Source organism: Equus przewalskii, chromosome 13, assembly GCF_037783145.1.
Source record: "Equus przewalskii isolate Varuska chromosome 13, EquPr2, whole genome shotgun sequence".
Classification (NCBI taxonomy): Eukaryota; Metazoa; Chordata; class Mammalia; order Perissodactyla; family Equidae; genus Equus; species Equus przewalskii.
In genome coordinates, this window is record NC_091843.1 from 78,264,662 (window position 1) to 78,285,162 (window position 20,501).

At 37.4% G+C, this 20,501-nt stretch overlaps 1 long non-coding RNA gene across 3 annotated transcripts in view; it reads right to left on the minus strand.

Annotated features, from left to right (window-relative positions):
- The window catches only part of LOC103546864 (uncharacterized), a 52,572-nt gene that overhangs the window by 24,974 nt on the left and 7,097 nt on the right, over window positions 1-20,501 (minus strand). Inside the window, exons 2-4 of one of the 3 annotated variants that reach the window (XR_011525292.1) lie at window positions 12,138-12,298; window positions 4,974-5,092; window positions 2,958-3,718 (exon numbers count right to left, since the gene is read on the minus strand). This is a non-coding gene — a long non-coding RNA (uncharacterized lncRNA). Of the gene's footprint in view, window positions 1-2,957; window positions 3,719-4,973; window positions 5,093-10,786; window positions 11,403-12,137; window positions 12,299-20,501 lie in introns of those variants that run through there. The other 2 variants (XR_011525290.1, XR_543860.2) reach the window with 2 other exon arrangements.

A 20,501-nucleotide genomic window follows, 5' to 3' on the forward strand; every position in this document is an offset into this window, starting at 1 on the left:
CTGAATATACTAATCACTATACAAGTAGAGAATTAATTTAGGAGGAATATGGTCAGAAAAGAATTAATGACCAGGATATTTAAGACAGCGAAGCTGTTTCACATTCTAGGCATGACAGGGGAATGACCCTCCTACTTTGTCTGAGTGTCACTTTCATTCTATCTCATCATATAGTAATGTATTTTCTTTGTTCTATGGTAAATGCCTAGAGCAGCAAATGAAAAAAAAAAATCCACTTCTTTTTTCTGTTTCTCCTCATAGTCATCACACATTGAAATCACCATTTTCCATGGCCTGAGTTTTCCCTGTAGCCTCTCTTTGAACATAGTCTAGTGCTCTTCCAACCTTTTCTCTCCACAGCACTCCTGTAGTCAAACTGGAGCTTTCAGGAGCTAGGTTACTTCTTGGTCTCAGTGCTTTCAAAATTCACTCTCAGGAAAAAGAATTCATAGAGAATTCACTTTTTTCCACAGTTAACTGCTTTAAGGAATTATCTTTTAAAATGCATACAAATGAATTTCTAATGGTGGAATTTTAAGGTCTGACAAACTTGGTAGAGAAATGAAGGTTGGTTTTTCAGGCTAGTAACCTTCCCTCTAACCTTTTCTCTGCTCCTTATAACTCTAACACATGATTTCTTTTCCAGTAAAGCTAGTTCTGTTTTCAACATACTACAAATATAGCTATCTGATCCATCCTTAGTCCCATGTAACTTTGATCTATTTTCTTTCAGAGGTAGCTGCTTCTCAAAAAGCCAGGAGGAACTGGCAAAGCTTGAAAAGAGTTCTCTTTTTTTTTTTCCTCCCAGACTGAAATGACATAAGTTGCAAGAACTGGGTGATCTGTTTCTCTGGAAAGTACAAAGTGTTTTCCATTGTTGGTAGTAAACAAAGAATAGAATGCATCACTGGCAACACTTATCTATAACAACCCTTTGGTTGATGACCTATTGCCCAAATTAATGGCAGTTTACAATGGACCTGTTTGTAGGTGGAGATCCAGAATATAATAAAATGCCAGCATTCACAACTTCTGTAGAAAGCATTAGCAGCTAAACAAGGTCCAACCACTGCTGTCTTGCACTGAGTGTGAAGAATGTTCCCACTGTCAAATAAGAAGAGACATCATTTCAACAGTTTATAACATACGGTGTTCAAAAATTACAAAGCTGCAGCTTTTACTGCAAAGTCAGTTTAAAGTCAGCACCTCAGAGTATGGAAGGTCCATAATCCAAAGAGATCAATAGTATTATATATTGTGTTAATATGTTGCCATTATGTGAAGTACAAGTAAGTAAACAATGCAAAAAACTCAGAGAGAGATGGTGGGTTGAATTCTTTTTGGTGTGTAAACTGTGCCCTAGCAAAAGATAGGTATAGAACTCTCTGAGACTCTCATTTAATACAAGCTCTGCTTCCTTGGTCTTTTTGCATAAATAGTAAATTACCAAATAAACACCAATGATATGGTGGTTAACATTAGCATCCTTACACTTTAGTCAAAACCAGACAAGCCTAAAAGACATAAACTCTGCATTCAATTATGTCAAAAGACATAAACTCTGCATTCTTTGACACAGCTTCTTGTTTTTACATAGACACTTGAAATTTGATATGTACAAGAAAAGAATGAACTTATCCAAGGAACTCGGGGCCATGGCCTGAGGGACTAGCATGACAAAAGGAACAAATATATTAATAATAATTGTTCTTGCAGCTGCCATATATAGTACTTACTGTGTCAGGAATGGCTTTAAGTCCTTAACGTATATTAATTTATTTAGTCCTTGCAAAACCCTATAAGGTAATTATTATTCCCAATTTACAGAGGATAAATCTAAGGAACAATGAGGTAAAACTGTTCCTAATATTACACAGTTAAAAACTGCCAGAATTTGAACCTAGGTACTCTGGCTTTGAAGCAACATTCGTAGACACCTGAGTTCTTTCAATTAATTAATCAGTTATCTAGACCTTAATCAAATATTTATCAAATATGCACTATGTTCTCAGCATTGTGGTAGGCTCCAGGGCATACATGAATAAGTTAAACCAGATATGGTACTTGCTCTTATAGAATGTAAGGTTTAGCACTGAACACAAACATTAATCAAATAATTACACAAACAAATGTAATATTTCAATGTGATAGGTGCACAGAGGAGGGATGTATAATGCTATAGGAGTAAATTAGGGAGATTGGGGAAAGTTTTGCTGAGGATTTGACATATGCACTAGACATGAAGGATAGGCAGACTTGAACTAGACAAAGAGGAAAAGGAAGATATTTCAAGGCCGAAGAAAGACTACATGCAAATCCTCTGTGGTGAGTGGGAACCGTAAGAGTACTAGTAATTGAAGGAAGGCCAGTGTGGTGGGATCACAGATAGCATGAAGGAGATGAGTGCAAGACCTCGCTCAAAAGGTTCGTAGGTCCATACCTGGCAGGCTTTTGGTAGGCCATGCTAAGTTATGTCTTTGCCTTATGGTCTTTTCCAAGCACTGTAAGATATCAAATGGAGTCAGGTGTGGTGGTAGAATTACATGAATAGATTTGTGTTTTTAAAGGATCACTCTACCTTTAATTTTGACAATGGGATGGAATAGGACCAATGAATATGAATAAATGAGAGGAAGATTGTTGTAGTGGTCCAGGTGAGAGATGAAGTTAGCCTGGACTGGATGGATGATGGTGATAAAGAGAGGTGAATAGAATCAAGCTATAGTAGGCAGAAAAATCAATAGGACTGTCTCGCAAAACAATCTAAGCTAATTTGGTCATGCATAACTGTTTTGTTCTTTTTGACGGATAAAAGTAGCCACCAATTTTTGAGATAAGTGAGGGGGGTGGTTACTTTGACAAAGCCTTGCTACTAAGTTACAATAAAAGCAAGTCTCAGACCAAATTCTGTCATATAAACAGACATTTTTTTTTCAAGCAAATATATGTATTTGTTTACCACACTTTTTTTATTGAAGTCATAATAGTTTATTACATTATGAAATTTCAGTTGTACGTTGTAATTTGTCCGTCACCATATATATGTGTCCCTTTAACCCTTACGCCCACCCCACTAACCCCCTTTCCCCTCTGGTAACCAGTAGTCTGATCTCTTTGTCCATTAAACAGACATTTTTTAAATAAATAGTTATTAACAAGGAAACATACATACAACAGTTGATACAATCTCTTCTATAACCTCAATTAAGTTCCAGATCCCTGTCCTTTTTATATACTGTGATGTACATATGATGTATTTATTGCTGCATAACAAATTACCCCTAATTTAGCTGCTTAAAACAACAATAAATATGTATTATCTCAGTTTCTGTAGATCAGGCCTAGGTCAAGTTGGCTGGGTAGTTTTGGTTCAGGGTCTCTCATGAGTCAAGATGTTGGCTGGTGCTGTTGTTGTTACCTGAAGACTTGACTGGGGCTGGAGGAGCTGCTTCCAAGATGGCTCCCTCATATGGCTGGCAAGTTAGTATTGTCTATTGTCTAAAACGAGACTTGAGTTCCTTCCCATGTGGATCTCTCCATAAGGTTGCTTGAACAGCTTCACAACATGATGGCTGTCTTCCTTCAGAATAGATGATCCAAGAGAGAACAAGGCGGAGTCTGCAATGTCTTTTAAGATTTAGCCTTGGCAGTCCTCTGTCTTCATTTCCAGAATATCTTATTGGTTACACAAGTCATCTCTATTCAATGTGGGAGGGAACTACACAAAGAGATGAATACTAAGGATCATTGGTATTAAGGTAGTTGAGGGAAAATTTGAAGACTGGCTACCATATATGACTACGACATGCATGAAAAGTTCACTTAAGGCAGATATGGTAATATTTAGAGACAAGATTCAGACAGGAAGAATCCAGAGGAAGCTGTGACAAATGCTTTAGTCATATTTGTCTTGAACAACACTGGAATTTTGTTAATTAACATAATGACTATTAGCAATGGGTTTTCATTGGTGAAATTAGTGTTGTTTAAGGTATGTGGATTAGCTAATCTATTTTAGACATTCCACTTTTGCAGAATAGGGTTTAGAAATTTAGCAAGCACTATAATCTGTATTCTTAGGAAAGGCACCAAGGTTTGATCCCTAAAATGTCCTGTGTCCATCTATTGATTCAGTGGATTATCAGTTGTATTGAACACTGAGATGGATTCCACCAACACCAGATTCCTCTTCAGGACTGAAGGACTTGTTTGTCCAGCTGCTATGAATGCTGTTGGCTCACAGCCCCCCAAGCTGTCAGCTCTATCCAGGAATTACGTTAGGTCGCATTTAGTCCCTGGGGGCAGTTTGTATCCAATGACTGGTCACTGATGGGTATGCAAAGGCCCAGCCCCCTTGTGTCAACTTAGAACACCTCTGAAGGGCCCCTCTAGCTTTGGAGCAACCCGTAGGACTGGCTTAGGTTTTGTTGTAACTATATCACAGCCCAATTTCTCTCTCTGCCCAATCCCATATTGCACCACAAATGTTAATTCCAAAAGAAGTCCCTAACAAATTTTTCTGCATGCAAATCTCTATCTCAGGGTCTTCTTCCCAGGAAACATGACCAGAAACATCCATGCTTATTTAGTGAATTGAAAGACTGCATAAACAAATGTATCCTTTTTTATTGGTTGGTAACGATTAATACAAGGTATAAATTCGAGATAAAGGAATATATAATTAAAAGCATTATTATTCATTTAGATTAGAAATTTGAGATCTTAAGTTGATGATAGAGACTAACAGAATAAGTTATTAATTGAAATGTTTATCATATTAAATATTTTCTTATTGGATAAGCTGACAACTTATATACAGCTATTCATCTGCTGTATAGAAAGCACAAATGACTACAAAACTTTTAATATAGTCAAAGTTAGTATACAGATTCTATCTGCCAGGAAAGGCTAGATAATGCTGCAGTGATAAATGATACCAAAATCTCAGAGGTTTAGCATGTAAAATGTCTTACTCAGGCAACTTTGCTAAGAGTCCAGGAGTTTCTCCACAGCAGCTCTTCATATAGCAGCTCAACATGCCAGATCACTTGCTTCTTCTGGTGTCTCCATCTCAAGGTGATGCCACAGGGCTCTTGGTGCCAGGAAAGACAACATGTGGAATCATGTACTCACTCTTAAATGATTTGGCCTCCAAATAACACATCACCTCTGGTCACTTTCCAGCAGTAGAACTAGTCACATGGCCCTGCCTGACTTGCCGAACTAAGAAATGTAACCTTTTACATATCCAAAAAAGGGAAGAGAATTGAAAATACTGGTGAACAGTGGTAATGTCAACACAAGAACAGTCTTACACTGTCTGAGAGAGGCTAATATTTTAGTATCCATAAGAATCATCTTATAAGAGAATTTCACTCTTGGGATAAACTCTCTGTATAGATATTATCCTAGGACAGGAATTAAATTTAAGCTCCTCTGTTTATTATGCAATTTGAATGGAAGCAAGTTTAGTTAAGTACAAACAGAGAGAATCAGCAGCTAAAGTAGAACCTGGCAAGGCATGGACAGTCTCTTCAGTCATAAGAAAAATAGTAAAATATAGATCACATTTGAGTGAGCTGTGAAAATTTATGTAAAAACCTTTTTCCAGAGGCTTCCTTGAAAATGTGATTGTAAAATTTAAAAACAAGAATAAAATATAAATAAAAGTGAGCTTTGCCTGAATTTACTTTCACATTTGACCATTTACTCCTTTAAAGAAAAGGAGTAAAATTACCATCAAGTAAGTACACCTCACACCCTTATCTCTACAGCATTCTTCAATAAGAAAAGTGTTTCATATGAAAAACTTTCTGTATTATTGACTACAAGACAGTTCATAGCTAAACATAAAAAAGTCAGTGAAAACAAAAAGTGAATGAAGATACAATTTCCTTGCTTTCCAGAACCTTGATGCTAAATATAATTTTTTTTTACTGTATGGTTCTATAAAATGTTATCACATGTAATAGATTAATGTAGTGATCACAATTAGCATACAGAATTATTCCATCACCCCAAGGTTACTCCTTCATGCTACCCCTTTATAGTCACACCCTCCCCCCAACCCTAACCTTTGACACCACTGATCTGATCCCTATCACTATAATTTTGCCATTTTGAGAATGCTATATAAATGGAATCATACCATATGTAAACTTTGGAGATTGGCTTTTCAATTAGCATGATGGCCTTGAGATCCTTGCAAGTCATTGTGTGTATCAAGTTTGTTCCTTTTTATTACTGAGTAGTATTCCATGATGTGGATGTACCACAGTTTATTCAATCACCCATTGGAGGATATTTGGGCTGTTTCTAGTTTTCGGCTATCACAAATAAAGTTGATGTGAACATTTATGTACAGATTTTTGTATGAATGTAAGTTTTCACTTCTCTAGTAGTTAGGTTACTGGGTTTTATGGTAAGTATATGTTTAACTTTATCAAATATCGCCAAACTGTTTTCTAGAGTGACTGTATCATTTTACGTTCGCACTGGCAAAATGTGAGAGATACAGTTGCTCCGCATCTTGTCAGCACTTGTTGTCAACAGTATTTTTTATGTTAGCTGTTTGAATAGTTTCGTAGTGGTATCTCATGGTAGTGTTAATTTGCATTTTCCTAATGGCAAATAATGTTGAACTATAACGATATCTTACGCTTACATAGTGTATTTTTATAAATACTTTTTTAAACATCTTCATTAATTCTCACAAGTATAGTGTGATGTATTTCAAATGATAAAAGGCTGATATCATGTAAATTGGAAAGGAGAGCCAAATGTAATTACACCAATGCAGAATCAAAATAATTTAAAACTCAAAAGGAACGTGGAGGTAATTTAGTCAAACTTCCCCATTTTGCGGAGAACTGAGTTCCAGGGAGGTTAAATAACTTCTCATACAGCTGGAATCGTACCAAAAAATACACTTCTGATACTTGAATCTCTTCTATGATGTCCAACAAGTAGGTCACAATTTATGCTTGAATCCTTCAAGTGACTGGAAATTCACTCATTTTTTGTCTAGTTCCGTTAGGCAGTGTTTCCTGACATTGAGCTGAAATGGCCTATAAACAAGTAAGCAATTCTGTTAAGTGTTTTGACATTGAGCTGAAATGGCTTACTATAGCTCCTGCCAATGGGTCTAGTTTCATCCCGAGACTTTCCTGAGGAAGTGTGGTCCCTTTTCCACATGACAGCACTTCAGATACTTGAAGACAGCCATCGTGCTCTCACACATATACTACAGGCTAAACATTCACATTTTCCTCCAACCGTTCCTTAGATGAGCTTCTTTACCATCCTTCTTGCTTGTATGTAAACTGCTCCCAGATTTCTTACAGTACAAAATGCTAAAATATTTCTAGTAACAGCCACAGTATATTTTCCAATTACTTATACTCACTATAGGAAATAAGGAAATTTCCTTGCCTTTCACTTGGTGTATTTTCTTACATCATTAAAAAATATTTGTAAATGTATCAAAAATTTTAAGCTGAATACTCTATTTTTAAATTGTTTCTTTTTTAGATGTGTTACATGCACATGGCACAAAGTTCAAAAATGTCCAAAAGGGTTTACAGTGAGAAGCCATGATCCCTAGCCTTCTAGTTGAATATAACATAATAGAATATAATATTGCAGACACCTTCTTTTTAAGACACATAATTCTGATTGTGACATTCCATAATATGCCTACACGCATCTTTTTAACCATTCATCTTCAACTTTTCTGCTATTATAAATAATGCTGTTATGGACTTCCTTACGTATACTTTATGTATATATTTTAGATTCTTTCTTACAGTAGATTACTAGAAGATAATAGTTGCCTTGCATATTGACTCGTATATAAAAACTTTCCAAAAAATTACCATATTGTGTTTGTACCAGCAGTACATAAGTGTCCATTTCATCATGCCTTTGCAAGCGTGGAATACTATGATTTATTGATTTTTTTCAAATTTGTTGTCTTATTCGCTTACAATTGAGAATGAATTTTTAAATGTTTTTATATCCTCTATTGGCTATTTGTATTTCCTCCTTTCAGTGTTTAAGTCCTTGCTAATTGTTTAGAAAATCAATTTGTTTGAGCTAGAATAAGAATACCAGCCCACTGTCCTATTCTTGGCAAATGTTATTTTTTCCAGCTAATTAAACCGTTACATGTGGTGTTTTGTTGGGTTTTTTTCGAGGAAGACTAGCCCTGAGCTAACATCTGCCAATCCTCCTCTTTTTCTGAGGAAGACTGGCCCTGAGCTTACATCCATGCCCGTCTTCCTCTATTTTATATGTGGGACACCTACCACAGCATGGCATGCCAAGCAGTGCCATGTCCACACCCGGGATTTGAACCAGTGAACCCCGGGCCGCCGAAGTAGAATGTGCACACTTAAGCGCTGTGCCACTGGGCCAGCCCCTGTTATATGTGTTTTACATATGGTGGCTGCCGGTCCTGGCCAGCCCTGGTGGTCTAGTGGTTAAGATTTGGAGCTCTCACTGCAGTGGCAGGGGTTTGTTTCCCAGTCAGGAAACCACACCACCCAACTGTTGACTGTCATACTGTTGCAGCTGCATGCTGCTGGTGATGCTGAAAGCTACGCTGCCAGAATTTGAAATACCAGAAGGGTCACCCAAGGTGGACAGGTTTCACTGCAGCTTCCACACTAAGACAGACTAGGAAAAAGGACCAGGCCACCTACTTCTGAAAAAATTGACCATGAAAACTCTATGAATAGCAGCAGCACATTGTCTGATATAGCGCCAGAAGACAAGAGGATGGTGCAAAAATGACCAGCAGGGCTCCATTCTGCTGTACACAGGGTCCATAGGGGTCGGAATTGACTTGAGGCACTAACAACAAAGTGCCAGTCCATCACAAACAATTAAATGTAATTAATTGTTCTTTGTTTTTCATTTTTGCTGAGGAAGATTCACCCTGAGATAACATCTGTTGCCAATCTTCCTCTTTTTGTATGTGAGCTGCCACCACAGCATGGCCACTGACAGAAGAGTGGTGTAGGTCAATGCTTGGGAACTGATTCCAGGCCACCAAAGCATAGTGTGCTGAACTTAACCACTAGGCAGCCAGTGCTGGCCCCAATTAATTTTTTTTTTAACTTTTACTAAATATAGGGCCTTACAAAGGACATTTATGCTATAATATATCTCTTTACAAGTCTGTTTCACTCACCAGATTTTAAACTTCTGCAATCCAAGGACAATAACTTAATCATCTTTCTAAAGCCTAATGTAGACATTTACACAGAGTAGATGTTCCATAAATTTGTGACATCTAAATGAGTGAATAAACTTAAAAATCCCAATTTTTTTGGGACTCTGTTGGTATGGTTACAGACTCCCAAAATTTTATGAATTCTGACTATCTAGAATTTAGCCCAGAGTCAACATCAACCTATATCTAAGGTTTGTAAAACATCTTACCCTTTCCAACTTTGAATTAGATAAAAATTTCTTAATATGGGTTCTGTATCTTCTCTCAAGTCAATGAAATACAGTGTTGACCCAGATAGGCACTGTGGTTCTACACTAAAAACCTCTGGAGAGGCTGACCACCATCCAAGAGTAAGTACCCTTTGGGTGTCAAGTCATTCCCTGAAGGACTATCATCTAGCCCTTTTTCCTTTCCTACTTACTCATAAGTATATGATGAAAAATGTGAACAATGCCTGTTGGACACAGATACATATTGTCTACTGCACATTATTGGTGTACTAGTCTAGTAACCCTGTCAGGAAGAAAATAAAATTAGGTAAATTCTGGTTGGTAAACCCATACCGTATTTGATTGATTACTGCTTTTTCTTATAGATGCTCCCCGAGCATCCTTTTAAGAATTCCTTTTAGAATCTTGCCTAGGATCACTGTGGTCCTGGTGCAGGATCAGAGGTGTTAAGGACTCTCAATTGAATGAAGTCTCAGTCAAGTAAAGAGTGAAGATAGAGGGGGCCAGCCCCATGGCCAAGTGGTTAAGTTCACGTGCTCTGCTTAGGCGGCCCAGGGTTTCGCCGGTTCCAATCCTGGGCCCGGACATGGCACCGCTCATCAGGTCATGTTGAGGTGGCATCCCATATAGCACCACCAGAGGCACTCACAACTAGAATATACAACTATGTACCAGTGGGCTTTGGAGAGAAGAAGAAGAAAAAACAAAAAGGTTGGCAACAGATGTTAGCGCAGGTACCAAACTTAAAAAAAAAAAAAAAAGACTGAAGGTAGGGTTTCCGAGTGACATGGATTTCCATTCTACGTCACTGGAACCCCTTTAGTTGTCCGTGATCCTTCCTCTATTTCTGACGGTTTGAGACTGCCAGGGAATATTGAAAAAGTACTTTTTCCTATGGGTAGTTTTGATAGGATCGAGTAAAGTATTGGCATACAGTCAGCTATGTGGGGAATGGAAAGCATTTGTCAAACAGAAGCTCTCTCTGAGGACATAAAATACTCCTTGAGGGCACTTTGAATATTGGATTGGCTGCCACACGGCATCCTGGTTCTGGCAATGCACAGCAACCCTGTCAGATTTCTTCTAAACTCTGGCAATCTCTGTCCAAGCAGAGACTGTGTGGTCTATAATTTGCTGACTCCACTCTGGTTCTCCCCTCCAAGGAGTCCCTCAGACCTTCTCCACACTCCACCGTCCATTTCACATTCCTCCATTCCCTCCAACCCAGAAAAACCTAATCTTTCTAGAGATATTGCTAGATTCTCTTTAAACTCTGTGTATAAACTTAATAGGGCTGACATAATAAATATATACAAATTGGTGGTTTAAAACAACAGAAATTTATTCTCTTAAAGTTATGAGGCCAGAACTCTGAGATCAAGGTGTCAGCAGGGCTGTGCTTCCTCCGGAGGACCTGGGGGGAATCTGTTTTTTGCCTCTTCCAGCTTCTGGTAGCTGTCAGCATTCCTTCACTTGTGGCCTCATTACTCCAATCTTAGTCTCTGTGGTCACATTGCCTCCTTTTCTCTGTGTCTTCCCTTCTTATGTCACTTAAGGATATGCATCAATGGACTTACAGCCCAGCAGACAATCCAGGGTGATTGATCTCCTCATCTCAACATCCTTAACTTAATTACATCTGCAAAGACTCTTTCCAAATAAGGTCACACCCACAGGTTCCAGGGATTGGGACATGGACATGTCTTTCTGGGTGCCACCATTCAACCCACCAGATCTTGCTTAAGGATACAATTTTTTCCTTCTTCTTTCCAATTTTACCTCTTGAAGCATTGAAGAAGTTCAAGAAATCTGTTCTTTCCTCATCACCTTAGGTTTCAAGACTTGTGTCTTCACTTTAAGCACTTTGGAAAATTCAATCTATTCCTTTGTTTCAGTTGCTTTGTTTTGAAATTCCCCCTTCCCTGGGCGAGTGAATACTATACCAATGAGAGGGAACATTACTGAGTCAAAAAGCAAATAATTCCAGGTTTCAAATTTCTACTTTTCACCCTAAAGGCAGACATTTGCCCATGTTTAGTGTTCTAGCACCTATTCTGTTTCCCATAATTCTTCAAAGATGAGGACAGTTGTTCTCAGGTCTCATTTGTACTTTGCCTCCCAATGACTGCAATATAAGCCATTCATATCACATAATATAATCTAAACTGGAACTGTTAGGTACTCTTAGATTTTCTTCTCCTATTTGGGAAGAGTACTGCTTCCTGTCAATATTTATACTACTATTTTGAGTAATATTAATAAGTTGCTATTTATTGAGTCACTACTGTGAGCCTGGCTCAGTGTTCTGAATGTGTTGCCTCCATTACTCAGAACAATCCTAAGAGAAATATATGATTATCTCTACTATACAGATGAGGAAAAGGAGACCCAGGGTAATATAACTACTAAGAACTGAAACAGAGAATTAAACCCAGGTTTGCCTGAGCCCACAAACACACATAGTTCTTTCTATAATGTCGCCCTACTTCTCAAGTTCTCTTTGTACAGAATGAAGCACAATAATATTTAGGGAGTTCTGCTTTCTCTGTCAGCTCTAATCTTATACCAGAAACTGGAAGTGGACTTTTCCCTTCCTTGATCCTCTTCTGGCTCTGAACAGAATTTTAAAATCCCGTTCTTTGTCCTCTCTTAGCATTTTTTGCAAGTCTCACCTCATTTGGGGGCTTCAGGTTTCTTGACACTATCCTTTAGGGCCCATGTTACCTTCTGATAATTATCCTCAGTATGTGGTTGTTTTCTCCCAAGGTTTCTGTCACTTCCAATTAGCCAAGCAATTCTTCCTTGTTGGTCAGAATTAGGTTCCCCAGTTGCTCTGCTGGGACATCAAATCATGAGAAAGACGAATCAAAAATGTTTTGCTTTTAGCCCAATGGAACTTTTAAATGTGTCCAACTATTTGAATTTTCTTTTTTGATTGTTACGTTGCTACAGGTATCGACAAACAGTATACTGTAGGGCATTTTGGTATCAATAATGAATTCTTTTATGAATAAATGCATGTGGCAGTATGTGTTTGGAACCAGTTTTAAACCTGTCAAATAAAATGCTCTAAAGCAGTTTCAAGTTTCCCATTATCTACATGTACACCTGGTCATTCTAACACATCCCTTTTTCTCATCCCCCACTTAAGTTCACCACATGGAGAAACATTTTTTATTTCTAATAAACTAATTTATTTGTGTATTTCATTTTGAGTGTAACCCCAGACCAGAAAGTGGGAGGTGGGGTGGGGAATATGACCTCTCTGAAGTAAAATATGTCACAAAGTCTATGAATTAAGGTCACAAAACAGAGGGCAGTGAATTTCAATGGGAAAAATATTATACCTTAATTTTTGCTAATCTCTAAGTGAAATTTAGTATTTCTTTCAATTGTGAATAGGCAGTAAATCACAGTGTTATCAGAAGTGCCGGTGACTTTTTCACCCATAAAAATCACAGATGTTTTCCCATCACATTACTATAGTTGTAGAAATCTCAACATAAAATTGGTGTTCACTACTTTAAAATTATAGATAATATTATACCTTTTGCTAGAGTTTGTTATTTGATGCATTAATAAAGAAGAACATACATACACACTTCTGTTGAACTTACTGTATTTTAGTATAATTGGTTTCATTTATGATTCTATGCATATTTTACACAGTTAAAACCTGATTCTAAAAAGGGCTTTATAGGCCTCACCAGACTGCCAAAGGAATCCATGGTACAAAAAAGATTAAGAATGTCTATTATGGACTTGGGCATTGTGGTTAAGAGCACGTAGTCTGGTGTAACATTCCTTGGGTTCAAATTATCTTCTGTCATTTATGGTACGACTTTGGTTAAGTTACATATACTTTTTGTGCCTCAGATTCTTCATCTGCAAAATTAAAATAATAATACCCACCTAAAAGCCTTGCTATGAGGATGAAGTAATATCTGTAAAGGGCTTAACACAATGCCAGGCACATGGTATGTTATTTATCTCCACATCCACCCAGATGATAAGGGCTTCATTCAAATCCTACTTACATTTGTCCTACATACAGATTTTTTTCTTACTGTGTTGTCACTGGCTAAAATTTAAAATTATTAAATGTTGGGGCTAGTTTCAAATGAGCAGTTGTAATACACCTGTGTGATATAAGGATAAATGATACAAGGAAGGTCCATATGCCCTCAATCTAGATTAAAGGAAGAAAAGTTACTTTAAAAAGGATGAACATATAATTTATTATCCAAACCAGAACCCTTCTGAGAGTGAAAGAGAGTGCTATTAGTTACTATACCAGGAAAATCGGCAAATCAGGACTGTTGAGGCTAAAGCAACATATATAATCACACTTTGATGTTCCTTCTGTATTCCATCTCTTTCTCTCTGCAGCTAGAGAGAATCACTATCTTGCTTTTGTGGTTACCATTCTTTTGCTTTAGTTTATAGATTTGCTTCTATGTTTGCACCCTTAAACAAGATATTTACTTTTATTGGTTCTTTAATTTGTAAAAGTGGACTTCTACTGTAATATTCTTCTGTGAATTCCTTTTTTGCTCAACATTGTTAGAGATTCATCCATGTCCAAGGATTTGTAATTCTTTTTTTCCCACTGTTGTAGTCTACTGCATGAGTATACACAATGTATTTAACCACTCTACTGTTGATGGACAGTTGGGTTGGTTCCCTTTCACTACACTAATAATACTGTTATGAATTTTCTTGCTCATATATCCTGGTACACACTTCTCCTGGGTCATAGAAGATGTACATCGTCAAGTTTGTTAGATAATGCCAATTGTTTTCTAAATTGATTATATCAATTTATACTCCAACCAGCAAGGGATAAATGTTCTGGTGATATTGTCAGACTTTTAAATTTTTGCCTATGTGGTGGGTGTGAAATGGCATTTGTTTGCGGTTCAACATCTCTTCAGGTTTCCTCCTCTACAAATTACCTGTTTGTGGGGAAGTGTGGAGAGCATTATCTATCTTTTTTTTTTTAAATTAAATTGTGGGGCCAGCCTGGTGGCACAGCGGATAAGTTCGCACATTCTGCTTCAGTGGCCTGGAGTTTGCCCGTTTGGGTCCCGGCTGTGGACCTACATACCGCTTGTCAAGCCATGCTGTGGCAAGTATCCCACATATAAAGTAGAGGAAGATGGGCATGGATGTTAGCTCAGGGGCAGTCTTCCTTAGCAAAACAAAGAAGAGGATTGGCAGCAGATGTTAGCTCAGGGCTACATTTCCTCAAAATTAATTAAGTAATTAAATTGTAGTAATTCTTTACACAGTGTGAATACTAATCCTTTTGCCATTATGGGTTGTAAAGATCTCCCAGTTTGTGACTTATCTTCTACTTGCCTTATGGTGTCTTTTTTTTAATAGAAAATATTAAAAAAATGTATACAAGTATGCAGAATAATGAGCTCCCATTTATGAACTGCCCAGCTTCAATGATTATCAACTCATAACCAATCTTGCTTCACTTACACTACCACCCACTTTCCCTATCTCTTATTATTTTGAAGTATATCCAAGACATATCATTACATCTATAAACATTTCAATATGTATCGCTAAAAGATAAGGGATCTTTAAAAATTACTATAACACATAAAGTAATTTACAATAATTCCCTAATATCATCAAATATTCAATAAGCATTCAAATTTCCAATTATCATAAATGTGCTTTTTTGTTTGTTTGTTTGAATCATGATCCAGATAAAGTCCTGTGGAAGCTGGCCTCCAAAATGGCACCCAATGGTTCTCACTCCCTGGTATTCACACCCTTGTGTAATGCCCTCTCACACTGTATCTTGGTTGGTATGTGTGACCAACCTGTTGGCCACATATCTGTGTGATGGTATGTCACTTGTGAAGCTAGGTCAAAAAAGACATAAAAGACGTGGTAGCTTCTGTCTCTTTCTCTTGGATTATCTGCTTTAGGGAGAGCTACACAACTCTATGGAGAGGCATATGTGGTGAGGAATTGAGGTACTCTGATAAATATCCAGTGAAGAACTGAGGCATCCTGCCAATAACCAACAGAGTAAACCATCTTGGAAGTGGGTCCTCCAGCACCAATTAAACCATCAGATGATTGTAGCCGCAGCCAACAGCTTGACTGCTACTTCACAAAAGACCTCAAGCTAGAACCACTCACTTAAGCTGCTCCTGGATTTCTGACCCTCAGACACCGCATGATATAAGAAATGTTTGTTGCTTTAAATACTATGTTTCGGGATAGTTTGTTATAAAACGTTAGAAAATTAATAAAGATTTTTGTACCTGGAAGTGGCTTACTGACATAACAAACACCTAAAATGTAAGAGTGGCTTTGGAAGTGGCAGTGGGCAGAAGGTGGAAGGACTTGGAAGAGAGTGTTAGTGAAAGTTTGAAGAGCCTTGAAGAAATGGTAGACACATAACTTTGAGGAGGCTGTAGATAAGGTCTTAACAGATTAGAAAAGTCTAATTGGAAACTGCAGGAAAGTGGCAGAAAGTTCAGCAAATTTGTCACCTGCAATTATGTCCAAAGTAGAAAATATGCCTAATGAATGGGTGATCTAGTTAAGATTTCCAGCCAGAAAGTTAGATGTCACCTGGTTTCTTCTTGTTGCTTATAGCAAAATGTGAGGAGAGAGGAAAGTTAAAGGAAGAACTGTTAAACAAAAAGGAGCCAGAAATTGTGGGATTTGAAGATTCCCAGCCTCTCCAGGTGACAAATGATGTCAAAATTAGGAAAGGAAGGAGGGACAAATCCAGGGCACTAACAGGAAAATACAAAGTTGAGGGTATAGTTGTAAAGCCCTTTAACACCTCAGAAAGATCTAGTGTGGGGCCTCAGAGTATTTTCATTCAGACACAAAGGGTGTGCCTCACAGGACCTCTCAATCAAATTTCAAATCTTCTAACAAGTTTATGAGTGTAGTGCATCAAAATCCCAAGGTAGAGGTTTTATATGGAAGGGATTTATGAGTGTTGCTTTGTCTAATGGCATGAACTCAAATAAAATTCACAGGAGACCATAAAGTTTATAAGAGAATTATAAGAATATAATTTTTAAAAAAGACTTTTTAAAGAGAATTATATTAGCATGCTGTTTGCCAGCCTGAATCGAAAGAGACAGAGAACCAAACGAAAAGAGCCTTTTGAACATCAAAGCTTCTATAGGCAGAGACAACTACATAGCTGTAAACATGGAAAAGGAAGGATGACTCAGTGGGTGAATCCAAGAGACCAAAAGGCAGAGTTAAGCGCCATGGAGAATTACTCTCAGGCCTTGAATCCTAATCAAGTAACTGCCAAGCCATGCTCAGGTGGCTTTCAGAATTTCTGTGAACCTATGTGCCTCATTTAAAATACACAGGTCTATAGAGCTTATCACATCCATTTTCTAGTAGGTGTGTGGAGGCAGATACTCTGTGTCTTTAGTTTATGGGTCTTCAGATCAAGAGGAACTCTGTTTAAGGAGCTGCGCTTAAGGAAGTACACTAAAAAGCCTCATCCACACCTGGACTTGATCAAGATTTCTAGACTTTGAGCTAATGCTGTAAGGGGATGAGTTTTGGGGACCTTTGGGAGAGGATAAGTGCATTTTGCATATTGGAAGAATGTGAATCTTTGGAGGCCAAATTATGGTAGCCAGCCTCCTGGTATTCATGTTTTTTTGTGCAGTTTCCTCTCACACTATATCAGGGGTCATCTGTGGGACTAAGAGAACACAGGAGAAATAATGGTCTATCACTTTGAGTGAGTTTGGCTTCTGTTTCTCTGTTGAATCACTTGCTCTGAGCAAAGCCAGATGTCATGTTGTGAGGACACTGAGGCAGCCCTGTGAGTGACCCATCTTGGAAGTGGATTGTCTATCACGAGTTGAGCCTTCAGAAGACTGCAGTACTGCAAACACATGAGAAATCCAGGACCAGAATACCTAACTAAGCCACTTCTGGATTCCTGACCCTCAGAAACTGTAAGAGATAAATATTTTTTAGTTCTAAGCTGTTAAGTCTTGGGATAATTTGTTATACAGCAATAGATAACTAATACAGGTTCACACATTGCTTCATATGTCTTTTAAGTAAGCCTCTTTTAATCTAGTTTTCTCCATCTTCTCTCTTGCAACATATTTGTTGAAGTTAATTTATCTCACGATTTTCCATAAATTGGATTTTCCTGATTGCATAGCCATGTTGTTTAACACGTTCTCTACATTTCCTAGTATCAGGCTCAATTTCTTGGGTAAGATTTTTTAATAGCTGATGGTGTGTTTTTCCACTAAGAGGCATGTAAAGTTCCCTTGTTTGTCAAGTTAGCAGCTGTTGATGTGCAATGAATAAATCCATTTACTCATTAGGAATCTCAAAATGGCAATTTTCTAATTCTACCATTCCTTCTTCATTTATTAATATGTGTATGTAGAGAAACTCCCCCCCCCACCCCCACCCCCCATTTACTATTTGGTTACCTGTGGTACAGCTCATATAGGAAAGGCAGGACAAATGCTTGATTAACTCCTTTTTTTAAAAACTTGTTTTCAAAATACTGAATTGATTCCAGTGTTGGCCAACTAGATACTTTTTGCTAGTTTTACTATCATTATGAACTCACAGATTTAAAGACATTTGATAGTTCTAATCCATTGCATTTGATATGTTCCAACCTGGGCTCAGGTGAATTTCAGAATTTCTATGAACTTGTGTATCCTTATTGATACTCAGATTGTCCGATCTTTGGCCAGTGAGATGCTTTTCAATTGTCTCCTGAGTCCACTGGCATGATCCTGGAAGCCTATGATAGCTTTCTTGCTATCTTGAACAACAAAATGTTACAGGCTCATCTTTTACATTTCCTATGCCTAAGTGAAATCAAACACTACCCTAAAGGCTTATGGTTTCTTTTGAACAGAGGCTTTTAATGGTTTTGAATATACAATTCCTTCTTCCACACAGAGCTTGCATTTCCCTACCATAAGGTCATAAAGATATCTCGTTATCTTGTCTTCTGAAGGTTTAATAGGTTTTCCTATCATATTTAAATCTTTAATTCATCTGTAACTGATTTTTCTGTATATGTTAAGTAGTGAGGTCCGGGTCGACCCCGTGGCTCAGCGGTAAAGTTCGCACGTTCCGCTTCTCAGCAGCCTGGGGGTTCGCCGGTTTGGATCTCAGGTGCGGACACGGCACCGCTTGGCAAAAGCCATGCTGTGGTAGGTGTTCCATGTATAAAGTAGAGGAAGATGGGCATGAATGTTAGCTTAGGGCCGGTCTTCCTCGGCAAAAAGAGGAGGATTGGCAGTAGTTAGCTCAGGGCTAATCTTCCTTAAAAAGAAAAAAAAGGAGGAGTGAGGTCCAATTTCATTTTCTTCCATGTGGACATCCAGCACGATTTATTGAAATGCTCTTGCTTTTCCTGCTGGCCTGCAACGTCACCTCTGTCTGAAATCAAGAGTATAAAAGTGCATCTATTTCTAGGCTTGTATTCCAGGATAAATCAATTTTTCCATCCCTAATACCACACTACCCTAATTACTATAGCTTTAACACATTTACCGAGATATAATTCACACACCATACAATTCACCTCTTAAAGTGTATGATGAGGTGGCTTTGTTTATTCACATATCTGCAACCATCACCAATCAATTTTAGAACATTTTCATCACCTTAGAAAGAAAGCCCATATCCTTTGGCTATCACTACTCTAATGTCCCCATCTTCCTAAACCTCACCATCCCTAAACAATTACTAATCTATTATCTCTATAGATTTCCTATTGCAGACATTTCATATGAATAGAATCATATAATATGTGGTCTTTGGGACTGGATTCTTTCACTTAGCATGTTTTCAAGGTGCATCCATGTTACAGCAGGTATCAGTACTTTATTCCTTCTTATAGCCAAATAATATTCCACTGTATGGATATACATTTTGTTTATCCTTGGATCAGCTTATGGACATTTGTGTTGTTTCCACCTTTTGGCTATTACGAACACCTATTAATATAATTTTTATGTAATTCTTGCTATTGGACATGTCAGTTCTATCTTAAGTCTTCTGCTTCTGGACTATCTTGAATTTCTTGACCCTTTGCTCTTTCATATAGACTTCAGAATTAGCTTCTCAAGTTTCTGACAAAACTCATTTGGGATTTTTATTGCAATTGCTTTCACTGTATAGGGGAGAATTGCCATCTTAACTCCAGAGTCTCGTAATACTTGAACATGGTGTATTTTTTTATTAGATATTTCTTAATGTCTTTCAATAACGTTTTGTGATTTTTTTCCCCTTAAAGGTCTTCTATATTTTTTAGCTTACTCCTATGTAATTAATATTTTTAAAACAATATGGTAAACAGTATATTTAAAAAATCATTTAAAAAATTGGTTTATAATATGTATAAATTGCAAGTGTATGTCATTTCAACTTCTGTATAGACATCATGTTCACCATCAAAAGTCTAGTTGCCATTTGCACCATTCAAATGTGCCCCTTTACTGCTAACTGTCCCTTAAAAACATCACTTTCTAAGAGTTCATTTCTGCTGGAGAAATGCAATTCACTTTTGTATATTTTTATTACATCCAGAATTCTTGCAAAGCTCTTATTTTAACAACTTATCTGTAAATTACATTTCTTCATTTCTAATCTTTATGTCCTTTGTTTTTATTGTCTTACAATGCTGGCTGGGATCTCCAATATGGCACTTGTTTCTGATTCTAAGGGATTGCTCCAAAAATTTCATCTTCAGATATGTTTATTGTAGGTTTTATTGACTTAATAAAGTTCTGCACAATTCTAATTTGGCAAAAGGTTTTATCCATGTCTATGTTAATTTTTTCAAAAGCATTTTTTTTTTTTTTTTTTGCATCTACTCAGACAACCATATCGTTTTTCTCCTTTAATCTTTTTGTCCCTTTAGTGAGGAAGATTTGCCCTGATCTATCATCTGTTGCCAATCCTCCCCTTTTTGCTTGAGGAAGATTGTCACTGAGCTAACATCTCTGCCAATTTTCCTCTATTTTGTATGTGGG